Source organism: Octodon degus, unplaced genomic scaffold (genome assembly GCF_000260255.1).
Source record: "Octodon degus isolate 3935 unplaced genomic scaffold, OctDeg1.0 scaffold00263, whole genome shotgun sequence".
Taxonomy (NCBI): Eukaryota; Metazoa; Chordata; class Mammalia; order Rodentia; family Octodontidae; genus Octodon; species Octodon degus.
Window position 1 is genome coordinate 2,193,334 of NW_004524839.1, and position 17,306 is coordinate 2,210,639.

The following is a 17,306-nucleotide window of genomic DNA, read 5'->3' on the forward strand; positions in this document are numbered from 1 at the left end:
GCACCGCAGACCTGACGCTGATGTCACCATGGCACAGGGGAACTTCCTGCCCATTACTTACTGAATGCCAAGTGCTGTTTATACTCTAACTTCTGTGCACAGGGAAGTTGTAAAGAGTGTGTCCATATAACCCTAAAATGCCTTTCACTGCTGAGCAAGACAGTGGGGGAGTCCAAGGAGGATGATGTGAGGTCTACAGTCGTGCACTGCTCTCTTCGTATCACAGAATATTGTAACTGCTCTCAGCCTCACCCTCACCTTGCTAAATAAAATGCTGATGTACTGAAAAAAAAACCCATAGGGCAAAAAGCATGAGCCTCCAGTTTTACATAAAACTTGCCAATACAAACATTATAGTTTGGTAACATAAACATGATTTAGGTTAATATGTACATTTCTATATTTTACCTTTTGGGTAAAAGTATTTACATGTTATTTTCTGAAATCTCTTTAAATTGGCTTACAAATAAGTAGATATTTTTGTTCACATGACTTAACAATAAATTCATTTAAACTGGTTAGTAAAATAAAAGTAAAGGTATCTTTAAAATTACTAGTATATAATTTAAGTCATTAGCTAATCAGCATACTTTATCTGTCAAAAATGTAAGACACAACATTCTTTACTTTCTATATTTTAAACATAAAAACTTTTAGCATTTTTCCTTTCATTAAAAATTATATATAGCTTAAGGGGGCCTGCCCCTTAGCTCAGTTCTTTAAGTGGCTGCTTCAACAAAGCAGTCAGGCTCAGGTTGCTGTGGTTCGATCCCCACAACTCAAGCCAGCCAAACCTGCCCTGAAGGCATTCAGAGCAAAAAAAAAATTATATATAGCTTAAAATGTTATCTATGCTACTCTAATATCTTGAGTCTCATAAACAAGATTAATGTTTATAAATGTTCATAAAATCATCCGAGCCTGGGGCTAGGCACAGTGTCTGCTTGGCAACCATAAGTTCCTGAGTTCGATTCCTAGTATGCCCCCCAAAAAGTCTGAGGCATCAGTTATTAGATAGATATATTTTTGTACTGCAGCACTTTATTTTTCTTTACACAATGACACATTGCTGGAGCCTAATGTTCTCACAAGTAGAAAACCAAAATTTGTTGTCATCTTAAAGAAGCAGGTACAAAAAGGCCTTACAGAAATTAAAAGAATGAATGAATTTACAGATGTAAATGAAAACTGTTTCTAATTAAAGGAAGGTAAACCACCTATGGTACTCAGGTAGGAAAACATCAATGGTGATGGAAACCTGGTCCTAAGGCCTGGGCTTTCCCACCACATTAGAGCAGTGAGACAGACATGACAAATGTTCGCCAGCTCTTGCCAGCCTAAGAAATCCTGAAACAGTCAGCTCTGACTCATTAGTGCCCTGCACCTATGACTGTCCTGTGGCCACCCAGATTGCCAAGCTGCAGCTGCAGATTTTTCCTCCACAAATGTGTTCAACTCAGCCACCAAATGACCAAGCCACATGAACTAAGGGTGTAAATCAAAGATATATACAGGGTAATAAACACAAGCCAAGGGGACAGTTAACTTGAATACAAGGTCAAAATCAGCAACAGGTTGTACATTTCCGTGTTGATATTAGATACAAGTTTCAAAGACAATTTCTTCCAAAGGTATATTCCAGTTTCATGAGGCTGGCATGATATGTATACATTTGCCAGGGCAAATTATACTTTAGAGTCAGCTCAGTCCTTCTAAAAGCATTTGTAATGTACAATGGAGGGGTCTGAGAAATCATACCACTGCTTGCTGAACCATATATGATGGAAGGTTGAACAGTGAGGCCAGGTTGGAGTACCTACATTGAAGAGGGACAAAGATCATGATACAGGATACCAGGGCTGTGATCTTCTGCATCCTGTCAGCAATGCCTGGGTATATGGTGGTGCCACAAGAAAGTATTGTATTGGCACAGAAGTCCTTGTAGGCCAGCACAGTGCATGGTGCTGGGGATCGAACCCTAGTCCCTGCATTTGCCTAAGCAGGCATTTAATCCACTGAGCTATCTCGCCGGCCCTCACCATTAAACTTTTAAAACTTTTTTATTTTATTAGTACCTGTTTGTAGAACATACAGCTTACAATTAGCTACAGAACTGGTTCCATGTACATACTATGTTCTATTTCTTTCTTAATCCCCTTCCTTCCCCCTCCATTCTCCTCCTTCTGTTCTCCTATCCCCTTTTGCATGTTTATTGATATTATTTGCCTTAGCACATGTTATGACATATATTATTTGCATTAATTGAGGTTGTTAGGCTTCTGTACATAGTATATTTTTGTTCTTCTTATTTCCTCTATCTCTACTACCCCTCACCCTTCTGATGAACCTTTTCCCCATTGCAAGATATCCATCTCCTAGTGTTCTTCTTTTCAATCTTTATTGTTTTCTTTGTTCATACTTTTCCTCGCACAAATGAGAGATGCCATATGGTATCTAGGTTTATATGTCTGGTTGATTTTACTTAACATTATATATATTTTTAATTAAAACATTATCTTTCTTGGTGAATCCATTTTCCTACAAATATCTCAAATTTGAAATTCTGTATTGCCAAGTAATATTCCATTATATACAGATACCACATTTTCTTTATACAATTGTTTGTTGGTGAGTGTACATGCTGCCCCCCAGGACACAGGTGTTATAAATTTTCTAGTACATATATTGGTATTCATGTCTCACTACAGTATTATGTCTTAAGCTCTTGTGGAAGATATCTAGCAGGGGTATAGCTTCATTGTATAGAATTTCTAATTTTAATTCTTTGAGAAAGCTCCATTTTGATTTCCATAGTGGTATTACTAGTCCACATTCCCAACAGCAATAAAGGAGAATTACTTTTTCACCATAGCCATGTCAGCATTTGTAGTTTGATTTTGTAATGATTGCCTTTTTTTGCAGAGTAAGATGGAAGCTTAAAACTTTTTTAATTTGCATTTCTCTAATGGCCATTGTCTTCAATACTGTTCTCGTTATGGAGACAAAGTACCTAATGTTCAAAGCTGAAAGAGAAAATATTTTTTTCAACTGATGGTTTATAGCGTTTCATTGTCTAGTCGGCTGGCTCCAAGGCAGGTGGCATGGCAGCACGGCAGAGGGACATCACAGAGGAGATAAAAGGCCATAGCAGAGTAGGGCAAGCAGGAGGCAGCAAAGCAGTGAAGTAGCAGCACTTATGCCTGCCTTTATATTTTATCCAGGCTTCCCACCCACTGAACGGTGCTACCTACACCCAGGGTGGGGCATCTTAATCCCAGGATCATAACTTTAATCTCAGCATCATACACAGGGGCCAGGGAGATAGCTCAGTGGAAAAAGTACTTGCCTGGCAAACACAAGGTCCTGAGTTTGATCCCTGGTACCACCAAAAACAACAGCAACAACAACAAAAACAAAAAAGGAAACTTTTGGGAGCCTGCCAGTTAGCTTAGTTGTTTAAGTGCCTGCTCATGCAAATACAGTTAGGCGCAGGGGACCAAGGTTCGATCCCCAGCTCCACATGCCTTAGCAGACCCACCCTAAAGGCCACTTGAGCCAGCCCCCCCAAAAAAAAATCCTTCTCAGCATCACACACATAATTCCAGCACCACACTCTAACCAACTTCAAAAAACGAACACAGGAGACTTTGGGGGGACATCTCAGTTCATAAACTCTATTTCCACAATTCTGCTCACAAAGCAAATTTGATGAGACCTGAATCAAATAAGAACAACACAGAACTTAACCACTGAATTTGATTTGGTGCTCATCCAATAGATTAGCAACCAAAATTGTGGAAAAAATTAAGTCTATGAAACAAGGTACCACTGTAGCTGAATGTGTCTGGGGAATTCTGTATTGTTTATCCTGTTCCATTGATCCGTGTTTCTGTTTTTCTTCCAGTACCATGCCATTTTTATTGCCTTGTAGTATAGCTTGAAGTCAGGTATTGCTATGCTTCCTGCTTTGCTCTTACTGATAAAAATTACTTTTGCTATTCTGGTCACTTCTGGTCTGTATGAATTTTAGAATTGTTTTTCCAGGATCCAAAAAACTGTGGTGTTGGTGTTTTAATTGTTATTGCATTGAATCTGTATAGTAGCTTTTGAAGTATAATCATTTTGACAGTATCGGTTCTGCGTATCCAGAATCAGGGGACATCTTTTTATTTCTGATGTCCTCGTCACTCACCTTCAGAGTGCTACAGTTTCCTTTGTATAGGTCTTTAATTTTCTTCATTAGGTTAATTCTTAAGTATTTTATTTTTCTTGAAGTGACTGTGAAAAACATTATTTTTATAATTTCCTTTTCATAAAGTTCATTATTGGTGTACATAAATATTGATTATAGTGTGTTCATTTGGTATCCTGTTGCATTACTGAAGTTGATCATTAATTTTTTTATTATTTTGGGGGGTCTTCTATGTAGAGTATCATATCATCAGCACATAATGATAATTGAGTTTTTCTTTCCCCTATGTAACCCTTTTTCTTGCCTAATTGCTCTGGCTAATGTTTCAAGTACTACAGTATATTGATTTGTTTATTTTTTTTAATTTTATTTATTTGTGTGTGTGTGTGTGTGTGTGTGTGTGTGTGTGTGTGAGTGTGTAGCCAGCTCAGCCCACCAGGGGGCGGGGTGGGCTGGCATGTGGTGCTGGGGGATTGAACTGCGGTCCTTATGCTTTGCTAAGCTTGTTCTAAGTAGATGCTTTAGACCACTGAGCCATCTCACCAGCCCTACTACAGTATATTGAGAAGAACTGGTGATAGTGGACACCTTGGTCTTGTTCCTGATTTTACAGGGAATGCTCTTAGTTTTTCCCCATTTGGTATAATTCTGGCTGCTAGTCTGTCATAAATATCTTTTATCATATTTCAATATAGTCCTGCTACACCTGTTTTCACCAGGGCTTTTAACATGAAGAAGTGTTGGATTTTGTTGAAAGTCTTTCCTGCATCTATTGATATAGTTTTTTAACCTTGCTTTTCCTTATGTGATGTATTACTTTTATTGATTTACATATGTTGAATCATCTTTGCATCTCTCAGATGAAACATGCTTGGTCATGATGTATGATCATTTTTATGATGTTCTGCATTCAATTTGCTAATGTCATGTTGATGAGTGTCATATCCATGTTCTTTGATGAGATTTGGCTTGTTTTCTTTGTTTATAGGAAATTAACAATGGTTATTATAGTGCATATTGTTATCTTCAAAGTAATTGCTCAGATTACCAAATATGGGCTTATAAAACTGATCAAACAATATAAGCACTTCTTTCTTTTCTTCTTTTGCATATCCCAGTTGTTCTTTCCCTTTGAGTAGTTTCTTTCCCTTTCACAGTATCTATTGTATCTTATGCATGTTTTTACCCTTTAGTTTGTTACACTGGGGAAAGAATATGAGGGTTTACTCATGTGAGTCAGATTTATTTCACTTACGAATATGGTCTTGAGTTGCATCCATTTGTCTATGAAAGCTTTGAGTTGGTCTTTCTTTTTTATTTTTATTTTTTTGTCTTTTTTAAATGTATTTGGAACAGAATCTCACTATGCAGCTCGGACTCTTAGTGATCCTTCTGTTTTCAGCCTCTCCAGCGCTGAGATTACAAGTGTGCGCCACCATGCCCGGACTTGTACCCAGGCTCAGCATGCCTGGGGGCCAAGCCGACTCAGCATGCAGGACCAGAGATTGAACCCTGGTCCTTGTGCTTGCGAAAGTAGGGGCTTAGTCCGCTGAGCTATCTCCCCAGCCCTTTTGAGTTTATCTTTCTTTATAGCTGAGTAATACTTCATTGTATAAAAATACCATGTTTTACAGCTGACCAGATAGCTCAGCAGATTAAAGTGCTTGCTTAGCAGACACAGGGACCGGGGTCAATCCCCAGCATGCCATACTGGCTCCACTCCCTGGGGCATACTGAGACAGCAATTGAGACTGGGCACAGAGGCACAAGCCTGTAATCCCAGCACTTGGAAGGCTAAAAACAGGAGGATCACAAAAGTCCAATCTGTGTAGTGAGGCCCTGTATACCCTGTACTAAATACATTAATAATAATAATAATAATAATAGTAATAGCAATCAAATAAAAAACAAAAATACCACATTTTTTATCCATGCCGCTGTTGATAGACATTTGAGTTGTTTCCAAGATTTAACTATGACAAATTTTGTCGCTATAAACATGGGTGCACACATATTGCTATGATGTTTTTAATTCTTCTGGGAAAATAGCCAGCAGGGAAATAGCTGGGTCAAATGGGACCAAAAGACCCTATTTTTTTGAGGCATCTCCACACTGATTTCCACAGCGATTGCACCAATCTACATGCCCACCAACAGTGAAGAAGGGCTCCTTTTTCCCCACAGTCCCTCCAGCATTTGTTATTTGTTGATTTTTTGATGATAGTCACTCTTTCTGGGATGAGATGGAATCTCAGTATTGTTTGAATTTGCATTTCTTAAATGACCAATGATGTGGGACGCTTTTTCATATATAGTTACTGTTTGTATTTATTCCTTTGAGAAGTGTATATTAATCTCAAATGCCCATTTTTTATTGGGTCTTTGACTTTCAGGAGTCTGGGGTTTTTAATTGTTTATATGTTCCAGTTATTCATTCTTTTTCTGAGGAACAATTGGCTAAATTTTTTCCCAATTTGTGAGTTTTCTTTTCACTGTGTTGGTGATTATTTCTTTTGATGTCCAAAAGTGTTTTTGATAAGATGAGATCCCAATTGTTGATTCTCTGAAGTATTTTCCATGCAATTTGATTTTTGTTTATGAACTCTCTGCCTACACCTGTATCTTCAAAATTTTTACCTACTTTCTCTTCCAGTAGATATAGTGTCTCTGTTTTAATATTTAGATCTTTGATGCATTTTGACTTTAATTTAGTGTATGGTGATAGACATGGGTCTAGTTTTAGTCTTCAGCATGTGGAAAGCCAGTTTTCCCAGCACCATTTATTAAAAAGGCTATCTTTCTTCCAGTGAATGTGTTTGGCCACTTTGTCAAACAGAAGGTGTGCTTGTGTCTGCATCTTTTAATCTGTTCTAATCTGCATCTGCATCTTCTAATTTTCTAATCTGTTCCATTGATCCTCAAATCTGTTTTATTTCCCACACTATGCTGATTTTATCCCAGTAGCTTTGGAGTGTAATTTCAAGTCAGGGATTGTGATGCTTCTTCCTTGTCTTTGTTGCTCAGGATTGCTTTTGATATTCTAGGTCTCTTCTGGTTCCAGACAAATTTTAGGAGTATGTTTTTTAGATTTTTTTTTAATTTTAGGAGTATTTTTAGGAGTATATTTTTTCTAGATGTGAGGTATGCTAATGGTATTTTGATCAAGATCACATTAAATATATATAAAAGTTTTGAAAGTATGGCCATTTTCACAATGTTGATTTTTCCTGTCCATTATGGTTTTTTTACTTGATTCTTTATCACTTTTTAGGTTCAGAGTGATACTAGTTTTCACAAATTACTTTGGGAGCTCTCAATCCCTTTCACTTTCTCTGAACAGCTTGAGGAATATTAATAACATAATATCTTTAAAAGTTTTTTTTAGAATTCATCAATGAGTGGCCAGGGAGATGGCTCAGTGGAATAAGTGCTTCCCTGGCAAGCACAAGGGCCTGAGTTCAATCACTGGTTCTGAAAAAAAAAATAGAATTCATCAATGAATCCATCAGGTCCAGGGCTTTTTTTAATCTGCAGATTCTTTATTAGTCTGTCAATTTAATTGCTTGTTATTGGGTTATTAAGCATATTTATGTATTCTTGGGTTAGTTTTGGTATTCTTTATGTCTAGGAATCTGTATGTTTCTTCAAAATTAACTAATTTGTTGGATTGTATTTTTTTGAAGTATTTACTTACTATATTCTGGAGTTTGATACTCTATCCTTCACTTCCAAATTAGCAGAAATTGTTAGATTATGGGAGAGAGGGAAAGCCCTATAGTTATACATGCCCAGAGTGTATCACTGAAGACACTAGTTAAAATACTAACAACAAAGTCTATCTGCTATAATCAACCTGCAAACTTTAGCACATATGTGCATACACACATAATAGAAACGTGACAAACAAAGCAACAAATTGTCTCCAAAAACCTCCCAACTCCTTCAAAGCTGATCCATGGGACAATGAGGGAGAGGAAATCAAAAGTTACATAACTGAATTATGTGAAATGATAAAAGAGAATATTAAAAAACAGGTCCATAAGGTAATCAACAAGCTCAAAGAAGATGTAACTAAACAGATACTAAACTTGATAAATGAAATGATTAATAAGTTTCCAAAATAGTAATAAAAAGCTAAGTTAAAGAAAATTATATAAACTTGAATGACAAATTTAGTAAAGAAATGGTGTTCATGAAAAAGTACCAAATAGAAATTCAGGACATCAAAAATTCTATTGAAAAGCTAAGCAATGAAAGTGACCAGGAGGGCCGGGGAGTTGGCTCAGTAGAAGAAGTGCTTGCCTGGCAAGCACAAGGGCAGACACAGAGACCGAGGTTCGATCCCCGATGTGCAGTGTGAGTTCAATCCCTGGTTCCACCAAAAAAAAGAAAGAAAGTGACAAGTATTAGGACATAGTGTCAGATCTAGAAAATGTGACTGATATTGATCACCAAGTATTCAGAAATACTGTAGAAATAGAAAAAGCATTAAAAATATATCCAAAAGCTTCTAGATGTCACAAAGACTAATCTAAGATTAAATGAAATTAGTAAAGATTCAAAAGACAGCTGAAATGGCTTAGAAGACCTGTTTAAAAAAATATTGACTTAGGTGCTGGCCAGATAACTCAGCAGATTGAAGGATCTGCTTAGGCAGACCCAGGGACTGAGGTTCGATCCCCGATGTGCAGTGTGGCCCCATCCCCGGGGTGCACTGAGACGGGTGGCTGAAATCCTTACTAAATACATAAAAAAGAAGAAGAATTAATGACTTAGCAAGACCCTGTCTTAGTCTTTATGTCCATCAACTGATGAATAGATGAAGAAAATTTTATATTTATATACAATGGAGTACTATTCTGCCATAAAGGACAAACTTGAGTTATCTATATGAAAATGAGTGCACTTTGACACCAAAATGTTAAGTGAAATAAATCAGACCCACAAACTTAAATATCACATTGTCTCTTTTATATGAGAGAATGACAGTATAAATAAAGAACAAAGTAAATAATAGGTAGTAAGAAAGTAGAAGACAGATCTTTTGCAAAAGAGAATGGAATCACGAAATGGAGTGAGGAAGGAAGAAAGGGCAAGAAGATTAAAAAAAGAATTAAGATGTATTGTATACACATGCCAAATCCCTGTAAGGGTCATTAGGTATGGCAAAGGTGTGCTAATAAAAATTAAACAGTAAAAAAGAAATATATTTGTTCTTTGCCCTTCTCTCCAAACCTTTAGGTTCTCCAACGTGATAAATGGTTTTTACACCCTAATGAGAAGACTTATTATTGTGGGCTCCTGGATAGCCTCAGAATGAGGGCTGGTTATCAAGGGACCATGACTAGAGAGTTAGAATTTTTCAACCACACCCTAATCTCCAGAGTGTAGAATGAGTCTAAAAGTTGTGTGATTTAAACAGCCAAGCCTACACAACGCAACCTATACAAAAATTTCAAAGGAATCAGAGAACTTCAGGGTAGCTAAACACATGGAGGTGCCTGGAAGTTGAGGCACCAGGAGAGGGTGGAGAATCTCTGCCCCATTTCTCACATATTTTGCCCTGTGTATCTCTTTAATATATATGGCTGTTCATCTGCAAGCTTTGTAATATGATTTATTTTAAAAACCAGTAAATGTAAGAAAGTGTTTCTCTGAATTCTGTGAGCCATTCTAGCAAATAATTAAACCTTACAAGGGAGTCATGGGAACCTACTATTTATAGTAAGTTAGTCAGAAGTACCAGATGCTTGGATGTGCAACTTAGCCCTCAATTTGTAGGATCTGACTCTAACTCTGGGTAGATGGTGTTATCTTCTAGAGAACTGATATGTGCAAAAAGTCTCTACACATCTAGTATCAACAATGTATTGAGTGTTGTGAGAGGATAGTAAGATAAAAAGGTTGGCTTTTTTCTAGTGCTGAGTATTAGAGTACAGGGTGCACATATCTTTAGTATCTCTAATGTCCTCTGTTCCAGTGATAGAATTAAATGTATTTGGATTTTTCTGAGCAAGGAATGAGAGGTCTCTGAACTAATTTAGTGTGTCTCAATGTTTGAATCTGAATTATTTTGGGTGTGTATTCAAAGTGTGAGATCTCTGACTTGTTGAAAGTCTTTATTCATTGCATTTCCTAAGGTATTTGGTGTTTTGTGCTTAGACTGGGAAATCCTTAAATTCTGAACATGTGACATAAAATTCTGAGTTAGATGTGTTTGCAGATCTTTGTTTAAGATGTTTGTCTTAGAAAGTCCTGCAGATCTGCATTTTGAGGTCTGAGTATGAGGCATTTAGGATGTGTATTCATAATAAACATTCACAAACTTTTTAGGGTTTGTATTTTAATATTTAAATATGAGGCATAAAGTTTCTATTTTCATGGTGTAAGATTTCTGAATTTTTTGAAGTTTTATATCACAAGGTTTGAGTCTAGGATATTTGAGAAAGCCTCTTCTGGATATGAGGTTTAGGATGAATTCTAGAAGACCTGGGTTCCAGATATTACATCTGAGCTATTCGGAGGTAAGCATTTCTATTATTCAGTACTTAACTGAGGTGTCATGGTCAATGCTCAAAGTCTTTCTTTAGGATTTTCATCAGAAATTTTCTTCTGAAAGTTTAAGTGTCTCTTCACAGTGTGAGGTCTTTGAACTCATGGAGGTCCTGTGTTTCAATATTTGAATTTGTGGTATTCAGGGATTTATTTTAGGATGTAAAGCTTCTTCGTTGGGGGGGCTGTATTCTAGTATTTGAATCTAAGCATTTGTAGGACTATATTCAGAGAGTGAAAAGTATTTGGGGGTCTGTGTTCAGAATATAAGATCTCAGAACTCACTGAAGTCCCATTTTATAGGATTAAATCTGAGGAACTGTATTTGCAGACTGTGTATACTCAGATCCTTGAACTCTGAGGGCCTGCATGCCCATGTTTGAAAGTAAGGTATTTTGATCAACATGTAGGATATAAGTGTTCACAAATCCCCCGGTTCTGTGTTTTAACCTTTTTTAAGTGTATTTTGGTTGTTGCAGGGTCTCACTATGCAGTTCACACTTGTGGTGATCCTCCTGCTTTCAATCTTCTTAGCACTGGGATTACAGGCATGCACCATTACACCGGGACACTGGCAGGCTCAGCCTGCCCTGGGGTCTGGGCTGACGTGGCATGTGGTGCTGGGGATCCAACCACGGTTCCTGCACTTGCCTAAGCTTGCCTAACCAGGCACTTTAGTCCGCTGAGTTATCATGCCGGCCCCTGTTTTAACATTTTAATATGAGATATATGAAGTATGTGTGCAGATTTGAGAACTTTTAACCCACTGAGGAATTGTGATCACAATTTGAGACTGAATTATTCAGGGCCTGTGTATTCAGTTGAGAGTCTCTTGTACTTTTTAGAACATGTGGGAAACTGAGTTCCAAATACTTAGTGAAGTACTTGGAGGTATGTGTACTGGTTGAATGGTCATAGAACTCTTTCATGGCTATATTTCAAAGCTGTAATCTGGGAGGTTTGTGTCAGTGCCCAAGTTGTGAGTTCTCAGAAGTCTTTCAGAATGTGTATTCCAAATTTTATTTCAAGGTTTTTGGTATCTCTATTCAGAATATGATATCTCTGAACTCTTACAAAATCCATGTTTCAAGTTTGATTATGTGACATTTAAAGATTTGTTTAGAGTGTAAAGTCTATGAGTTTTTTGAGAACTTATGCTCAGCCATTTGATTCAGAGATATTGGTTGGATCTATGTTCAGGAAAGGAGAGAAATACAAGCTTATTGCCTGAACTCTGAAGTTTGAATCTGAAAGTGATCTACATTAAAAATGAGAGATCTCTAGCCTTTTCATGGTGTTTGTGAGGTATGTGGTCAGGAAGAAGTGTTTTTCCCAAGGTCTGCTTCTGTTATGCAGGGAGTTCAGGCTTTGAAGCCTCAGAATGCATTGATAGTCTGTGCTCTAAAGATTGCTTCTGATGTAAAGGGGAGGTCTGTGTTCAGTCCATTAAGTCTGTATAATCACTAAGCATCTGCACTTCAGGACTTTAGTTATATGTGTTTCAGGGCCACTGTGCAAAGTATTAGGTTTCTGAACACTTTGAAGGACTAGATCCTATATTTCCAGTCTGAGGTAATGATGAGGTATGTGTTCTGGTATAAAGTCTCTGAATTATTAGAGTTTATATGTTCTGAGTTTGGGTGTGAGTTCTTGGAAGCATAGATTATACCTAAAATGTGAGATCTCTACAACTCTGATGAGTCTGTGTCCCAAATGTTCAGTTAGTAACCTTTGAGGGTTTGTGTTCAGAGTATAAAGTCTCTGAAGTCTTATTCACCCTGTGTTCTAAGGTTTGAGTTGGAATTTTGACTGATTGATTGATGTCAGTTGTATTCTATCTATGTTTATGATTTGTTTGGTTCTTAGTTCATAGTATGAGGATGATAATCTTTTTGAGGCTTTTTGTATGAACATTTGAGTGTGCGATTTAGGTGGCTGTTTTTATACTATGATGTCTGAACTCTTTGAGGTCCTTTACATTAAAGTTTAATTAATTTATTTGGAAATCTGTATTTAGGATGTGGGGTTTCTGAAACCATTGAAGACATGTCACATGAAATTTGAATCTGTACTATGTGGGGAGTCTGTGTCAATGATGTGAGAATGCTGAACTCTTCAAACAACTCTGTTACAAGATCAGAGATGTGTGTAAGGGTGACAGTGTCTGACTCTTCGATGGTCTTTTTATCACAGGATTGAGTCTCAAGTATACTGACTTCTTTCAGGTTTATCTCTTTCAAGATCTATGTCCTAAGATCCTGAGCCTAAAATTTGTTTATCTATGTTACAGTACAAAAGCTCATGCATTTTCAGGTCTATGTTAGAGTGAGAAGTTTAGAAAGTCTTTGAATTCTTCGAAGGTGTATGTTCCAATGTTTGAATATGAAATATTAGATTATAAAGTCTCTTAACACTTTTTCAAGGTCTGTAATTTAAGTGATATATTTGGAGATAACATGTTTAGGATATGAGGTCTCTGAGTGCCTTGAGGGTCTGTATTGCACAGAGCCCGAGGTCTTTGAAGGTATTTATATAGGGTGTGACGTCTCTGGTTCCTGAAGGTCTTTTTCCTAGTATTGACTCTAGGGCATTTAGAAATCATCTTTGAAGTGTGAAGTCTTTTAAATCTTTGATAGCTGTATCCAGATATTTCAATTTGATATATTTTCAAAGCTGTGTTCAAGATATAAGGTTCCTAGAACATTTGAGCATCTAACCTTTGCTCTATGTTCTGAGTTTCTAGTATCAGAATGTGTGCAGCTTTTAAAAACTCCGAGATCTTTCAGAATCTGTGGTTTAAATACTGACTGTAAGGTGTCAGGGTTCTATGGTCAAAGTCTCTGAACTCTTTGGGATTCAGCAGTCTAAGTCTGAATCTCAGCTATTTCAGTTTTCATTTTTCAGAGAGATTTGAAGGGTTTTGTTAGGAAGTTTGAGCCAGGGTATCTGGAAATCCATGTTCTGAAGATGAGGTCTGTGAACTCCTTGAGGATCTTCACCTGGATATTGTATCTGAGTTGTTAAGGGGTGTTTCTTCATGTTGAGACGACAGAATGTTAGAGTTTGTGTTACAAGTTTGGAATCCGAGATATTTAAGTCTGTGTTCCAGACTTCAGAATATGAAGTTTCTGAATGCTTTGAGGATCTTTGTACCAAGTTTTAAGTATATGATCTGTGAGGATTTATGGTGAAGGCATGAAGTTTACAAATTCTTTGTAGATTTTTGGTCTAAGTTTTTTGTTCAGTGATTTTTGGAATTCTATATTTAGGCACTGGTAAACGTTTCAACTCACTGTACGTGCTGAAACCGCTTAAAGTATTCTATGATCTACATTCAGATAAGAATTCTTTGAACTCTTTTAGAGTGCATGTCCCAAAGTTTGATTCTGATGCATTGGTTTGTGAGTTCAGGGTCAGACCTTTCTAAACACTTTGCAGATCTCTGAGCAAAGTTTGACTCTGCCATGATAGGGAGTCTGTGTTCAGTGTGTATGTTCTCTTTTGATGATCTGTTTTCCAAGAATTTATTCTTAGGTATCTAATGTTCAATGTGTAAGGTCTCTGAACTCTCTGATGTCTGTATTCCAGAGTTGCATTTTGAGGTTATTGGTCTCAGTTAAGGGAACAAAGTCTGAATACTTTGTGGATCTGAATTCCAATATTTGAGTGTGGTAAATGAGAGGTTATTTTCAGCATGTAGGTTCTCTTAATTGTTTCAATATCTCTGTTCTAAGGTTTGAATTAGAACACGATGTGAGACTCTAAATACTTTACAGTCTGTGTTCCAAGGTTTGAATCTGAGGTATTTGTGCATAGTGTTTAACCAGCAAGGCATCTAAAATGTTATGGCCTTCATTTTACAAAGCTGGAGTCTTCAGATATTTGGGAGTAACTGTTTAACGCATATAAGATCTCTGAATCCTTACATGCTTTTTGTCCCAACGTTTTAGATAAAGTGCTTGGTGTCTATGTTCAATGTATGACATCTGAAATCTTAAAGTCTGTTCCAGTTTGAGATTGATGTATTTGGATGTCCTAGATCAGGAGGTGAAAACTTGAACTGTTTAAAGTTCTATGTTCCAGGTTTTTAATATTAGGTTTCTGGACTGCTTCATTTGTGGCTTGAGATGTCTGAAATGTTTGACCATCTTTATTCTAACATTTGAATCTGTGGTAGCTGGGGCCAACTATTCCAGGGTATGAAATCTAAATTCTTTTTTTTTTTTTTTTTTTTTTTTTTTTTTTTCGGAACCGGGAATTGAACTCAGGCCCTTGCGCTTGCCAGGGAAACACTTTTTTTCAATTTTATAATATTTATTGTGAAATCTAAATTCTAAGGTCCTCTGTTCTAATGTTTGGGTCTGTTATTTGGGGTTCTGTGTTCAAGGTTTGAAATCTCTGACCATGTATGTCCCCCCAAAGATTGAATCTGAGGTGTTTTGAGTCTGAGTTTGGGGTTTGAACACTTTGGTGGTCTATGATGTAACACATTTTGGGTTTTTTTATGTATTTAGTAGGTTCTCATTAGGTTCTCATTACACAGATGAGACTCATAATGATCCTCTTGTTTTCAGCCTCCCAAGTGCTGGAATTACAGGCATACACCACCACACCCAGTCTCAATCACCATCTCATCATGCCCAGAGGCGGGGCAGGCACTGCATGCCCAAGATCGAACCCCAGTCCCTGCGCCTGCCTAAGCAAGCACTTTAGTCCACTGAGCTATTTGGCTGGCCCTATTATGTAAGGTTTGAATCAGGAGTTGTGCATATGTGGTCAGGATATAATGGATCTGAATTCTTTGAAACTCTGTGTACTTAAGCTAGTATCTGGGATATATAGAAGTCTGTGTCCAATCTGTGAGGTCTCTGAATTTTTTCAGGATCTTTTACAAGGCTTGAATCTAAAGTGCTCATTCAGGATCAGTGTTTATAAGAATCTAGTCTGAAGCATTTGGTTGTTTGTGTTCAAGGTGTTAAATTTTCAAAATCTTTAAGGAACTATTTTCCAAAGAATAATTCTAAGGTACTTGGGATTTTGGTCATGGTGTGGACTTTTTTTAAACACTTTGATGGTTGACTGCTGTTCTCATGCTGACATGTACTTGCTAAAATCCTTGAGAGTATTTTTCTCATGATTTGAGACTGACTTATATTTCCCATGGTTTGAGATTATCTTCAAGGTGTCTCTGAATTCAGACAATCTATATACCAAGTTGACAGCTAAATATCTGGCATGTGAGTTCAGAATCTGAGGTTTTAAAACTTTGATCGAAATGTTGTATCTCTGTCCGGGTCGCCATGGCCAAGGCTAACGACCACCTCTTCAAACTGCTACTCATTGGGGACTCGGGGGTGGGCAAATCATGTCTGATCATTCGCTTTGCGGAGGACAACTTCAACAGCACGTACATCTCCACCATCGGAATTGATTTTAAGATCTGCACCGTGGACATAGAGGGGAAGAAGATCAAATTGCAAGTCAGGGACACGGCTGGCCAGGAGCGATTCAAGACGATAACCACTGCCTACTACCATGGAGCCATGGGCATCATCCTGGTCTATGACATTACCGATGAGAAATCCTTTGAGAATATTCAGACCTGGATGAAGAGCATCAGAGAAAATGCCTCTGCTGGGGTGGAGCGCCTCCTGCTGGGCAACAAGTGTGACATGGAAGCCAAGAGAAAGGTGCAGAAGGAGCAGGCAGACAAGCTGGCTCGAGAGCACGGAATCCGGTTTTTCGAGACAAGTGCCAAATCCAGCACAAATGTGGATGAGGCTTTCAGTTCCTTGACCCGGGACATCTTGCTCAAGTCTGGGGCTCAGAGACTGGGAGAAGGCAGCAAGGTCTCTAGTGGCGCCCTGCAGCCCTACGACAGGAAGAATGCGAGCAAGTGCTCCCTGGGTTGAGGCCCTGTTGCTGTCTACCCGCCCTGAAGGCCAAGCCCAGAGACACAGCAAGAGACATAGCAGGGACTTGGGATAGGTGCACAGGCAGGGAGAAAAGATGGAGAAGAAAGGGAAGGGGAGAGAAGAGGTGAGGAAGGCAAGGGAAGGAGGAGGGGGGAAGGATAAAGTATGTGAGAGATGGAGGGGACAGGACGGAGGGATGGGGGGGGCCTCAGGCCTCTAGGCCCCTAGGCCTCTAGGCCTCTGCTATGCCTGGGTTTTCAGGACAAACCTAAATGTAAGTCCCCTGGTTTATTCTGTTACTGGCTGGGGTTCAAAGGTCCATCAAGAGACTGGCTGGGCACAACTCTCTGAAGACTTGTCACTTTGCACAGTCTTTCTCAGTGTTAAAGGCCTCTGTTGGCACCGGAAAAAAAAAAAAAGTTGTATCTGAGGTATATATTGATATTTAAGGTTTTAGATTGATTTTTTTTTTCTGTTTTTTGAGACCTTGTCACACTGTGCAGTTCAGCCTGGCCTTGAACTCACTATATAGCCAGGCTGGCCTCAAACACACAGCGATCTTCCTGTCTTAGCCTCCTGAGTGCTGGGATTACAGACATGTGCTATCATACCCAGGCCAGTTAGGTTGAAATTCTTTTTTTTTTTAA

General features: G+C 38.1%; 1 pseudogene; it reads left to right on the plus strand.

The window, feature by feature from the left end:
- The first annotated feature begins 16,044 nt into the window (after positions 1 to 16,044).
- Positions 16,045 to 16,816, plus strand: LOC101582433 (annotated as a pseudogene).
- Positions 16,817 to 17,306: the final 490 nt, after the last annotated feature.